The 14710-nt window shown below is 36.2% G+C and overlaps 1 protein-coding gene across 4 annotated transcripts in view; it reads right to left on the bottom strand.

The window, feature by feature from the left end:
• RNLS (renalase, FAD dependent amine oxidase) overlaps positions 1-14710 on the bottom strand; it is a 332787-nt gene that overhangs the window by 312405 nt on the left and 5672 nt on the right. The window lies entirely within an intron of this gene.

Here is a 14710-nt window from a genome sequence, read left to right as displayed (position 1 = left end):
CAAGTCACAGAAATGGAAAGGACGCCCTGCTTTGGGGATAGTGATTTTGAGGAGGCTAATTCATGGAAGAAATTTGGGGAGAGACCAGAATTTAAATAGCTTTCTCAAACCAACAGAAACTTCTACATTGGTAAACATAATATTTTGTGCTAGCTACTCAAGTACTTTTTTAGATTCTCATTCTTTTCTAGAAGTGAACATTCAAATCAGAATGAGAAAATGTCAGACTGGAAACATCATTCAGAAGAATGATGGATGATCAGAATGTCCGGTCAGCATGTAGTCATGACTCATAAATCTGGCGTATTTGTGGAAAAAAAATTTGGAAGAAGGCTTGTCCAATGCAGAATGCTGGTATTCCCTTCTACTTCTTTTCCTTTCTTTTAATCTTTTTAAGAAATATTTTATTTGTTTATTTTTGGACACAGGGGAAAGGAGGCAACAAGAGAAGGAGAGAAACATCAGTGTGTGGTTCTCTCGTGTGCCCTCCACCAGGGACCTGGCCTGCAACCCAGGCATGTGCTCTGACTGGGAATTGAACCAGCAACCCTTTGGTTCTCAGGCTGGCACTCAAAGCACTGAGCCACACTAGCCAGGGACTTTCTTTTAATCTGAATGTTTAAATTTCTCTACTTTAACATGAGTATTTTATTGTGGTAATACTTCCTTATTTGTGTTCAGCACATCTCATTTGATTCTTCAAAGATTTATGCCAGAAAGCTAAAATTCTTAGTTTTCAAATTTCTTCTTTCAAAAGGTTTTGCCAGCTCAGAGGGGGAGAAGTTTAATTTAATTCAGTTGGTGACTCAGTTTGTGACAATGATGCAATTCATAAATTATAGCTCTCTGCTCTTTCATCTCGCCCCATCTCTAGCTTTGACACTTCTTTGTAAAGCTTTCTGATATTGAAGAACTCTGAATGAAAAATAAAGTTCTGAGTTGTGAAGGCACAATTAAGAAAGGATGTTCTGTTAGAGGAGCAACCTGGTGGCCTAGTTTCAAATATGTATCTACTGACAGCATGTATACAAAAACAAAACAGTCAAAAGCATCACTGATGCATTTATACCAAGTATAGTGAGATCATGCATATTAATGTTGGGTACAGGCACACAAAGGTACGAAGTCCCAATTACTGGAGCCTGGAGAAGATCTAGATTCCAGATCTACTACTCAATAGTTATGTAACCTCAGACAAGTTAATTTAATTCTCTGCTTCTCACTTTCCTCCTCTATAAAATGGGGAAGAACTACTTCTCATAAAGTGGTTGTGAAGAATAAATGATATAATGTAGGTAAAGTGCTTAGTAAGTATTCCCAAAATGCTCTTTGATGTTGGTTATCATCATCGTCTGGTTATCCCTCTTACTTCTCCCCCCCCACACACACACACAGTAATTAGCTCCCCAGAGGCATTTCCATACAGGTAGGGAAAGTGTCTCTGTCCTGCCAAGACCTAGAGTGGGTAGTCAGCACAAGTAAAAGTATTGCCAGATCACGCTCAGCTCCGAGATGGATGGGAGTCTCCTTCATTCCCACTGACTCCTGAGTTTCTAGAGGGTGGTAGAGAGGCAAACACTAGCTTGGGTTCCCTCTCAGGCACTTAGAGAAAGAATGGAAGATTAAGCAGACCAACTCTCAGCTCATAAACTTTCAGGCAGACTAATAGAGCAGCTAATATCTGAAGAAGGTTAGAAACTGAATTATTTTCCCTCCTGTGGTGATGGTCTGCTGGAAAAAGCAATGAAGCATGTTATTCATGCTTTTCATCAAAATCTTTTCAGCAAAATGTCAAGCAAAAATGAAGAATTTAAATTTCTTTTAGTAAAAAGAATTGGTTCTCATTTTTTCATCAACAATGATGGGAGATTCTAGAAGTTGTGGAAAGGAGGTTGAAGGTGTTTCTTATGAGCAATATGTTACCATTATATTCTATAGTGCATAATAAATTCTAAGATTAAACATTTTTGTAGTATAGCTTTTAAAGTTCTAAGTGTCTAAGGACAGCACATACGTTAATATTAAAAGCCTTTTAATGCTGTTCCCCAAAGTCCTGCAAATGTTTTTTTCCTCCCAATGCAACCAGGTAAAGTTATTTACCATCTCAATGTATCCACGCAGGTTTAAAACACAGATGCAATGTTTCAGATGAATTACATCTCTGTTGTTTATTCAACAGATGTTCACATTCAAGGCTTAATACATTCTGCCCCAAATCCACATTTCCAGCTTTATTTCTCCAAACTCCCCACCACAAAACTTTTGTTCCGAAGTCAGTCTATTTTCAGTTCCCAAGATATAAAATAAGCATTTATATTTCCAACTTCTTGCTAAGACCCTTTTTCTTCTCCCAAGCATTACCTCCTTTACTCTGCCTGTCTTTGAAACATATTTCAGATTGTGTGATTCATTCATTCATTCATTCATTCATTCATTCATTCATTCAGCAGAGACTGAGGTTCTACCATGTATGAGCCACTCACAGGGAATCCTGGGCAAAATGGGACGTGTAAGTCAAAGCCAGTTCCTGTCTTCCTCTACTTTACATTCTACAGAGAAAGACACACACTACAAAATGGATTAAGTCATTCATTAATTACAATTCTGATACATGTTAAAAATATGAGGAACAAGAAACTAGCATCACATGTATTAGAAGCAATGGCCTGGTCTTAGGGGTCAAGAAGGCATTCTTGAGGAAGTGTTTCGAATTGAGTTTGAAGGATGAGCAGGGGGCTAAAGTGGGGCAAAGGACAGTCAGCAAATAAACTTTCTTGATGAGGGCATGGTAATTATTAAATTGGTTATTAATAAAGACATACTAAGGAAAGTCTTTCCTTCAGACATTAAAACTGACACGGTATTTTTCCCTATTACCCTGGTTTTCTGTAAAGTTGGGGACAAAAAGCAATAATGATCCTGCATTTGAAGCTCAAGAAGCTACCAGAAAGAGAACCTAGCCAACTGCCCTCAGAATTCTGAGACACTGCCAGCAAGAGCTGGCCTTCCTGCTCTGAGCCCCACGCACAGCCCGGTCAGTGTAGGAAGAAGAATCAAGGGTAGGTGAAAGCTCAGCTTTAGTGGGAATGTCATATTCCTGGACAGCAGCTTTCTCCTCTAAATCCTGTGAGCGGAATGGGTACCGTAATTCTCCTTTCTAAGAGGCTTCTAGGGAATGATTCAGAAGCAAATCCTCAGAAGAAAGTTCCAAGAAGGGGTGACCGGGATGTTGTTTTCTAACTAGGTGGTTGCTGAACCACAGAATCCACAGGGGCTGGGGCAAAGCTTTGCTAGTGGGGTGTCGACAAGAAACATCTCTGCCTCTAGGCCAGGTGAGGGCCTTGTTAACAACCCCAGAGAAGTTCAGTGAGAAACTGAAATCCGTTCCCTGGGCCAAGAAAATACATCACTGACTGCATGTAAAACAATCACCAAGCATCAGATAACAGAATGAATTATAGGGAGGCCAAAGCCACCAAAAAGAAGCCATTTACAGGAGCAATCACTGTCTCCAAGAGAATATAGTTTGAAGGGAGGAGGGAGTGGATATTCAAAGGGCATGTAAGAGGTGTGTCTATAAGAACAGCCCCCATAATCCACTCTGCCCACAGCCTCTGATACTACAGACAGATTTACCTGGCATTAGGTGGAAGGAATGAGCTCTGAATTGAGACTGGAGTTTAAAAATAAACATGACTAGGTCTTAAAAAACAAAATAAGACTATTCCAACAGTCAAAAGTAACTAAGAACCTTGTAGCAAATGAATAAGATGTTATTAAGGTACTCACTCTCTAGAAAAACATGGAGTTCAACACAGGAAAGTTTGAGGGCAGTTCCAGGAAATAAATAAAAGCTTTCTCATGTGTCCACTCCATATTGTTCCCTTAAAAATGAGTTACAACTACAAAGTAACTATAAAGGAAATAGTGATAGTATCAGCACGGGAATAAATAAATGAAACAGAACAGATACGCAGCAACAGATGCAAGTATATATGGAATTTAACATATGGCGCATGAGAAATTTTAATTTAGTAGGAAAGGAATCTCTTATTAGATAAATGGTGCTGATAAAATTGGTATCACCGCGGGGGAGAACACCCCACGGAGCTAGATCCCTATCTCATACTTTATAAAACACATGTTACAGATAGAATAAAAATTTAAAAGTATAAGAATTAAATTATACTTAATTATATATACAATATAAAATATAAATAGAATATTTATATGACTGTAGAGTAAAGGAAATAAATAGTCCTTGGCAAGGCAGGAAATCCAGCATCTGTAAAAGTAAACACAGACCTAATTGACTGCAAACATTTTTTTTTTAAGATTTTATTTATTTATCTGTAGAGGGGAAGGGAAGGAGAGAGGGAGAGAAACATCAGTGTATGGTTGTCTTCGTGCGTCCCCTGCAGGGAACCGGCCTGCAACCCGGTATGTGCCCTGACTGGGATTTGAACTGCGATTGTATGCTTCGCAGGCCTGAGCTCAATCCACTGAGCTACACCAGCCAGGGCGACTGCAAACATTTTTTAAAGAAATTATGGCAAACAACATAAATGAAAGCAAAAGACAAATCAATAGTTGTCTGGGAAATAACTGTAATACAATATACAAAAAATAGTCTCTCACATGTAAATGCTCCTAACAGACACAGTGCCCACTGGAGCGGCAGGCACTGGTGGCTGCTGGAACCAGGGACCTGGGTATTCACAGAGAAGAAGTCTAAATGGCCAATGAATGTATGAAAAGAGGCTCAATCTCACTTTCAGTCCAGGGAAGTGCAAATTAAAGCAAGAACAATGCACCTGTTTTCACTGATCACTTCAGTAGAAATCTTAAAAGAGTAATAAAATCTTCAAAACATCTAGCGCTATTGAACATACAGTGTCAGAAAACAGGTATTCTCAAACATTAAGAATGAGAATCATCACAAAATTTTTGGAAAGTAATATGGCAATATCTATTAAAACATTTCAATGTTGGCACTTTTTCATCCAATGTAGCAATAAATAGGAATAAGTAAGAAAAAACATGAAAAGCATGTAACTGCCCATCAATAAATAGTAAGAGATAAAAAAACTAAAACCTGTTACTTCCAAATTATAGAAAATTATGCAGCTATTAAATATAAATTATATATATATATTTAACCGAAGAAATATCAATTTAAAAAGCAAATTTCAAAACAACACATTTAGAAGACATCCTTATGCTTGGAGCAATATGTGGGAGAGCACTCACTAATTACCTCACTAATTAACATAAATTACCTCTGGGGCGTAGAGAAGGACAACGGGACACGGAACGAATGATTAATTAAACTTCAGATTGTTTCATTGCTACAAGATTACTAATCAGGTTTGTCATTTAAAGTAATGAAAAAATATTTAGGGAGAGGAGGAGAAAGACTACTTAAGTTTCTTTGACTTGTCCCACAACCTCTAGTACAGTAGGCATTTAAACAATATTTGTGGTATGATGTGGAGAGGGCTAGGGAGTGCATGAAACAGGTTTAAATGTGGTTTTTTAGATTTTATTTTATGTATTTTTGAAGGGGAAGGAAGAGACAAAGAGGGAGAGAAACATCAGTGTGTGGTTGCCTCTCGCGTGCCCTCTACTGGGGACCTGGCCTGCAACCCAGGCATGTGCCCTGACTGGGAATCGAACTGTTGACCCCTTGCTTTGCAGGTTGGCACTCAATGCTCTGAGTCACACCAGCCAGGGCTAAATATGTTTTAATAAATAAGAAGATAACCATTAATAGTTGCCAAAGAACTGTAGATGAGCAAGTTGACACTTCCTCACCTTATAAGTAGATGAGAAAGGAAATAAAAGAAACTTGATACAATTGGCAAATATTAGAACACAGTCAAAAAGTGGGGGAAATGAAGCAAAATAAATAATAGACATCAATGGAAAGGTTAGAAACAAAATAGTTGTTTTTTCAATAACTGTAAAAGGATTAAATTATCCTATCAAAAGACACAGACTTTTCATGTTGGATTTAAAAACTCCTATATAGGACAATAGGAACTATAAAGAACACAGGGACAAAACCAAAGGGGGGTAGGATGGAGGCTGGGAGGTGGGCATGGCTGGGGCGGGGGGAGTAGTGGGGGGAAATGGAGACAACTGTATTTGAACAACAATAAAAAAAAGAAAAACTGTAGTAAAAAAACTCAGCTGGATGGTATTCTCTAGAAACACCTAGGTAAACATAAGATAACAAAAGAGGCATTATTCAAAATCTCCACAAATATCATAAAAGGTCGTAATAAGTCCAATAAAAATATGTAACATCTTTAGATAAAAGGCACACAATTTTACTGGAGGACATAAAAATACCTGAATAAATGAAGAACTATTTCATTTCCTTGGATGGGAAGGTGCACTATTGTAAAGACATTAAACCTCCCTATGTTAATGCTTAAATTAAATGTAATTCAAATCAATATTTCAACAGGAGTTTTTAATGAGACCTGACTCTAAAGCACACAGAGAAAAACTAAAAGATAGATTAGCCAAGAAGGGTTAAAAACAAAAACCATCAAGAGGGCCTTATTCTACTCTAGAGTAAAATAACTTGCAGTGAGGAAAGGAGTTTAAAGGAGAAAATCTGTTTCAGCTTTGCACTGTCAAAGCAATACTTTATAAAACTAGAAACCTAAAATATCCATAGAACTGTTTTAATACATTAATGTAAATCCCAAAATAGAGCACTATGTAGTCAAAATAATGACACCCATGAGCATTCATTAGCATTGGGAAGATATTCCTAAAATGTTATAAAGTTTGAAAACAGAAAACATATTTTTATTTCTACCTTTAAAAATATCTGGAAATGTGTATTCACTGGGTTAGCAGTATTTATGGGGCAAGAATTATGAGTGGATTTTATTTTACTTTTACTTTCCAATTTTTCATCAATAAACTCCATTAGCTAAGATAAAAGTAAAATAGAAAAAATACATAATATTAGAAGAAAGGAGGAACTGAACAGTTTTACGTATCTTAAGGACAGCAACTAAGGTGCAGATTGGTGGTAGGATATCTGAAGCCAGAGTGTGTAGCTAGATGATGGAAAGCATCAGGAGCTTTCTTTGTTTTGCTTGCTCCAGCACTGATGTGAGGAAAGGGGAGGCGTGGTACATAAATAACTACTGAGACGGTGGTTATTTACTAGGGCATCTTTAGAAATTTAGAAATATACACCCCAGGAATCTTTCATAGTTCATTAAAAACCTACCAGCTGTGAGTTTACTGAAACTTTTAAACTATTCATGATCTCCACAAATACCAAACATCACACAGTGTCCTAGATACAAATACACAGTAGACAAGGATTTCTAAAGAAAGGAGACCAAACTCCATCACTCTTCTTGCCTCTCTCAGCTTCCTCTTGGAGACTCTTCTGATCTGTGGCCACATGCTCGGCATAGACCTGACTGTGGCTTTCATTCATATTCCTGCCGGAGGCCTTTGATGCAAAGTTAGTAGAGTAGGAAGAGGGGGCAGCAGGGCGTAGGGCAGAGTATAACTGGCCCATTTCCCCCCTGGAGCTATACTGACATCTTTTCACTCAGATGAATAGTGCTCTCACCTCTATTAATTCATCTGGTGGAAGCAGGAGTGCACAAGAGCCTACACAGGGACAGGAGTGGCACTCACAGGGAGTCAGGCACCAGACCTAGTTTCTCTCTCTAGTTTCTTTACTAGAAAAAAAAAAGAAAACAGCACTCTTGTTTTAAGAATATGAGAAAGCATACCCAACTATGAAGGAAACATATTATCTAGGAGACCTTTCAAATATACATTCCTTTAATCTAAGGGTGTGTGGGAGAAAACCTGAGCATCTCTGGGTGGGAGGAAGTGTGGTACAAGGAGAGAAACCTTCCGGGCGCCTCATTCCTCTCCATCACTGACCACATGCCACCTGTTTTATTTTACAATGTTCATTTCACATCCTTCTACTACCTCCATGACTTTGCTAGCAGGGAAATGGAAGAACTGTGGCAGGGAAGCCAGCTACGTGGATTTCATGCCCAGATCTTCCCTCGCAGCCTGATGAGAAGCACGAAATCAAGACAATAATATTTGAAAGATGCCTTTTCTCTTGACCATACTCTCCCCTGTATGGCCCCTAATAAATAGTGTGACTGTGTATAAGACAAATCATGTCTTAAATTCCTCATCTCTAACATCAGAGTGGAAAAAGCAAGGCCCCAAGGTTCCTTGTCGTCCTAAATTCTATGATCCATCGAAGGTTCACCTTTTAACCCTAGCACTGTGAACCATGTATCAACCCAGGACAGGTAAACTCTATGATTATCTAACCTCGGGGAACATATAATCAAATTGGTAAATAAAACAAAACAGATGCTCATTCATTCAGCAGATATTAATTTAAAAATACTAGTAGTGCATGGGTCTGGATGTGACATGGTACTCGATTCTGGGTGGGGACAGAATGGCTTATAAGGCCCCTTTCCTCATGGGTTTTATGACTTAGTGGGGAAGCCACTTACTAAAAAAATAAGCATCACAATAAAGTCTGATGAGTGTTATTACAAGGCAGAATGTCTCAAACAAGACTAACTGGGGAAGGGATAATTCCCATGGACTCTGTGTTAACAATACAAGATTCCTGGGCCCTACCCAAAACCTAGGAATCAGAGTCTTCTCAAAGGTGACCCTTTGATTTTTTTAACTAGTAATTTTTATTAGGCATGTTTGGAAAACACGGTGATCAAGAATTAGTAGGACAAATACCCAGAAGTGGGATTACTGGGTTACCTGGTAGCTCTAATTTAATTTAATTTTGAGGAATCTTCGTATTGTTTTTCACACTGGTTGTGCCCATTTGTAATCCCACCAACAGTGCACAAGTTTTCACCTTTCTCCACATCTTTGACAATACTCGTTTATTGATTTATTGATGACAGCCATTTTGACAAATATGAGGTGATATCTTGTGATTTTAATTTGTGTTTCTCTGATGATTAGCAACATTGAACATCCTTTCATATGTCTATTGGCCATCTGTGTGTCCTCTTTTGAGAGATGCCCATTCAGGTCCTTTGCCCACTAATCAAATTGTTTTGGGATGTTAAATTGCATATGTTCTTGATATATTTTGGATATTAACCTCTTATCAGATGTATCAATAGCAAATATCTTCTTGCATCTAGCAAGTTGTCTTTTTGTTTTGCTGATGATTTCCTTTGCTGTGTAAAAACATTTTAGTTTGACGTAGTCCCATTTGTTTATTTTTTCTTTTGTTTCCCTTGCTCAAGGAGACATATCAAAAAAAGTTACTAAGAGCAATGTCCAAGAGTTTACTGTCCATGTTTTCATTCAGAAGTTTTATGGTTTGGGGTCTTACATATAAGTCTTTAATCCATTTTGAGTTTATTATTGTGTGTGGTATAAGAAAAAATATATGCATCCCTATGTTCATTGCAGAATTATTTACATTAATCAAAATATGAAAGCAACCTCTGTGTCCATTGATAGGTGAATGAATGAAGAAAATGTGGTACACATATACAATGAAATATTACTCAGCCATAAAAAAGAATGATATTGTACCATTTGAAACAACATGGATGGATTTTGAAGGTATTATGCTAAGTAAAATAAATCAGACAGAGAAGTACAAATACCATATTATTTTCCTCATATGTGTAATCCAAAAAACAAATAAATGAACATACAAAACAGAAACAAACTCATAGGGACAGAGAACAAACTGATGGTAGCCAGATGGGAGCAGAGTTAGGGGGCTAAGTAAAAAAGGTGAAGAGATTTAGAAGTACAAATTGGTAGTTACAAAACAATCACAGGGATATACATAGAGCATAGGGAATATAACTATGTATGGTGTTGGGTGAGGATTAAATGAGATGACTTTTGTAAGGTTAATACATAGAAGAAGAGCACAGTTATAGAACCAGAAGGTGAATTGTGAATTATAAGAGATTCACCGTATGGTTTATAAAGCTTCCCTCCTCTTCCAACTTGGAGAAGATAATAAAAGTAACAAGTAATTGCACCCCACCCCCGCAAAAAAAAATTACTTTTGTTTCTTCCACAGAAAAAATTAGGAAAAAGGAAGAGTTAGGAGGAAATCCAGACCACAGTGCTGTAATCAAAAGGGAAGTCTTTCATTTAAGAGATGGTACATACATAGATCCTAAAAGCTAGATATGATTTAGAAAAAGAAAGAGATATAGAATGAGAAGAAAAGTACAAAAAAAGCCAAAGACATGGGACTGCTTAGAGTTTGTATGAATATAAGACTTGTAACATGGCCCCAGGTCTGTCTCTAATTTGCTATGCATTTTGGGTAAATTAAGCAGAACAGACCTAAATTTATTTCCCTGTGATATTATGGGGTTTTGTGAATTATATTATAGCTATAGCTTTATACATATTCTGTGTTTCAATCACCTTCATATTCCTTTCTAGTTTAAAAATTCAGACAGATGTAGTCCCAGTTGCTTGGTTTTTCTTTTTTCTTTTGTTTCCTTTGCTTAAGGAAATACATCAGAAAAAAATATGGCTACAAACAATGTCTGATATTTTACTGCTTATGTTTTCTTCTAGGATTTTCATGGTTTAGGGTCTAACATTTAAGTCTTTAATCCATTTCGAATTTATTCTTCTGTGTGGTATAAGAAGGTGGTCTAGTCTCATTTTTCTGCATGTATCTGTCTAATTTTCCTAACTCTACTTATTGAATAAACTATCTTCAGCCCATTGTATGTGCTTGCTTCCTCTGTCAGATAAAGGTGTGGGTTTATTTCTGAGTTCTCTATTCCGTTCCATTGATCAATGTGTCTGTTCTTATGCCAGCACCATGATGTTTTGATTACTATGGCCTTATAGTATAGTTTGAATTTGGTAGCATAATTCCTCCAACTTTGTTCTTTTTTCTCAAGATGGCTATTGTTATTTGAGGTCTTTTGTGGTTTCATATAAATTTTTGAAATATTTGTTCTAGTCCCGTGAAATAACAGCATTGGTGTCTTGATAGGAATTGCAGTGAATCTACAGATTGCTTTGGGTAGTTTTCTCATAGCAAAGGAAACCATCAACAAAATACAAAGACAAATCACTAAATAGGAGAACATACTTGCTGATACATCTGCTAAGGGTTTAATATCCAAAACTTAAATGAACTTATGAAAGTCATAGCAAAAAAGTCCCAAACAATCAAATTAAAAATTGGGCAAAGGATCTAAATTGATACTCCTACAAAGAGGACATACAGGTGGCCAATACACATGTGAAAAGATGCTCAACATCACTAATCATCAAAGAAATGAAAATTAAAATCACAATAAGATATCACCTCACACCTGTCAGAATGGTTATCATCAGTAAATCAACAAACAATAAGTGCCAGAGAGAATGCAGAGAAAGAGAAACCCTTTTGTACTGTTGACGGGAATGCAGATCGGTGTTGCCACTGTGGAAAGCAGTACGGAGTTACCTCAAAAAATTAAAAATGAAACTACCCTAAAACCCAGCTATTCCACTTCTGGGAATTTATCCAAAGAAACCCAAAAAACTAATTCAAAAGAATATAAGCACCCCTATGTTCATTGCAGCATTATTCACAACCCAAGATTTGGAAGCGGCCTAAGTAGATGAATGGATAAAACAACAATGGTATATTTATGTAATTAAATACTACTCAGCCATAAAAATGAAGAAAAGTCACTCTTTGCGACAGCATGAGTGGACCTGGGGACCATTATGCTAAGTGAAATGAGCTAGTCAGAGAAAGACAAGTACCACATATGGAATCTAGTGAACAAGCTGAACTAACAAGCAAAACAGAGGCAGAGTGACATATAAAGAGCAGGCTGACAGCAGTGGCGGTAGGAGGCAGAAGATGAGGGACCAAGCAGAATAAAAAAACCAAAACTCTTGCACACGTAATGAACATGTAAAACAGTGCGGTGACTGAGGGGAGAAGGGCAGGGGGTGGAGGTGGATAAGATACAAGGGGGAAAATGGTAATGGAAAAATGCAATAAAAATAAACTATTACAATTTTAAAAATAGATAAATAAAAATAAAAATTCAGAAGGGAACTGCAATGTATATTGGGATCCACTAGATGGCAATAAATGGCTTTATAAACAGATATCTCTTCATAGAAATTGAAAATGTCTAAAATCAAACAAGAGTACATTATAAGAGTATATTATAACTTCTCCAGAAACAAAGAGAGAAGGGATTAACTTATTCTTTATACTGAAGTCATTATTGAAACTTATAAGATAAAGAGAAAGCTGATCTTTTTAACTCCTTTCTTTTATACCCATAAGCATTGTGTCTTCATTGTTAGGACATTCTGTTAACTGTTTACTGCCAGACTGGGTCATTTATAACAAGGAAGCAAACGGAATTATTTGCATGGGGTCCAATTACGAATTGAGACAATTCTACGCTCCAAAGACCCTAACTATCAATCAACTGCACCAAGTCAATGAGTCTTAAACTTGTTCATCATGAAGAGCCTACCTATTCCGTGATATTGTTCCACTAAAAAAGAAAAAAATCTATTTCTTTTTCAGCATGATATATTTTTTCACATTATGTCAATATTATTTTTTAATAGTAAAGCTAAACTATCTTTATTTTAAAGTTATGATTATTCAAAAATTTTAAGGAAGAATATAAAAATCATCTTTAAGCAATAAAAAATGTTAAAATGTTTCTGTCAAAACATTTTAAGTTGAAAAATGTTTTTCAACCAAAATTGAAAAAATATAGATGCATCTTTTTGTTTTTCAGTTTAAAATCTTTTGAAATCTTTTCCTGTTAATAACTATATTATTACATTAATGACCACTAGCATTCAATTGTTCATAGGTAAGTATTTGTAAAATTTATATGGAAAGTGTTCTGAGGGAACATATTTTAACTGAAATGTCTGGCCTTCCCAACAACACTATGCTTCACAAAACTGACAGAAATAGTCCCATTTAAAGATGACTATCTAAAGAGATGGACCCATGCTGAGAAAAGGAGAAAGACTACGAAACCTAAAAGAACCTAAAAAATGAGCTGATGAGAAATACACATCGAAAAATTTTGTCAGGAAGCAGAGTAAGTAGTTCAACAAACACTTAGGCAATGACCTGAAAACAGCGAAGAATTATATGACCTCTTTAGGAAAGTATCTCAATGAAGACAGCAAAAAGAACACTTTTGAAAACTGCATGGGTGACATGGAGAGAAGGCTTTTTAGAGAAAGTTAAAAAGTAATGCAAAGACCGAAGTTGAAAGTGAGTTCACACAAAATACCAGATAGGGGAGGGAGATACTCTGTGTTTCTTAAGATACTCTGAGATCATAATAAATGTACCAGAAGTAATTCTTCAAGTATCAGAAGAAAACTTAGTTGAAAATAAGGGGAAAGCCAAATTTTCAAGTAAAATAATGGACGACATGCTCCATGCAAAACCGACACACAACTACTATACATCTTTATTAAATTACTGGACTCAAAGATGAGCAAATTAAAAAAAATGCCTTTCAAAATAAAGCATCTCTGAAAGACTTAAAGTAAAAAGGATGTAGCACATAAATTTAATGAAGATATATGATGAATCAAATAAAATGGTATCAAAAAACATGAATCAAAAATTGCCCCCAAAACTCTGGAAAGATATAAAGAAATACAATAACAGTAAGAGAATTAAGTTATCTGTCTCAGTCCAATATAGTTCAAGTATTCAAAGGATATGGAAGATCTAAATAAAATTATTATTTGGAAGGCCCTTAAACACATGCCAAGTGTTATGTTTTATATGCCACTAATACAAATACTGACAAGTACTTTCCAATTGCAACGCTGACGGATCTCTCCTCATATACAGAACTGTTGTAGTTTTTAACAATCGGAATATGTAACTAACAGCACAACTGAATCCACTGACCAATAACTGTATTTTAGTAAAATGTCCTAGCATATTATTTAAGTCTTGAAATTTATACAATTATTGCAGATACCATGACAATAAATCATCCTACTTTAAAGTAACTTTGGCAAGAGACTAGAAGTAGGCTCATGATAGAGATTATTGAAATTACTTTCCTAATGTGCCTATATAATAAATATTATATATATTTTTTTTGATTGCCTTTTAAATATAGCTATATATTTTTAGTATATATTTTGTGCCTATATATTTTAGCTTTTCCTTTAGCTACATAATAAATATTCCAATCCCTTCTATTTCATTACCTCACACTGCACTAGCAAAGAAGGTACCGATATATTGTACTGTCTGGTAGAACTGGTATTTAAAGAAAAGTTAATTACTTTGAAGATCTAATAAGCAGCTATTTTCTTCCTCAAAGAACAATTTCTATTAGAGTTCTAAATCTATGATAGATACAACACTTTTATTACCAGTTTTCTTTGTAATAGTGGCATCAAAGGCCATTTCTCAATTAAATCCATTGTCAACTTCAGTCAGGCAACAAAGTCAAAAGCTCCAGGCACGTCACATCCACCGCCATTCCTACATGACCCCAAGTCTTGCCCACCATTGCCAGGCTCTGCTTTATTATAACTCATGGGCTTCAAGGCAAGATGAGGTGTCCTCTAGAAGTCAATGACTTTGATGTGCCAGGTTCAGTCAGACAAAATGAAAGACAGGAGAAAAATCAGTGAAACCTGG

The sequence above is a fragment of the Artibeus jamaicensis genome, unplaced genomic scaffold (genome assembly GCF_021234435.1).
Source record: "Artibeus jamaicensis isolate MK-2021 breed Jamaican fruit bat unplaced genomic scaffold, CSHL_Jam_final contig_332, whole genome shotgun sequence".
Classification (NCBI taxonomy): Eukaryota; Metazoa; Chordata; class Mammalia; order Chiroptera; family Phyllostomidae; genus Artibeus; species Artibeus jamaicensis.
The sequence above is the reverse complement of the archived record's forward strand: the minus strand, read 5'-3'. Positions and strand labels throughout refer to the sequence as shown.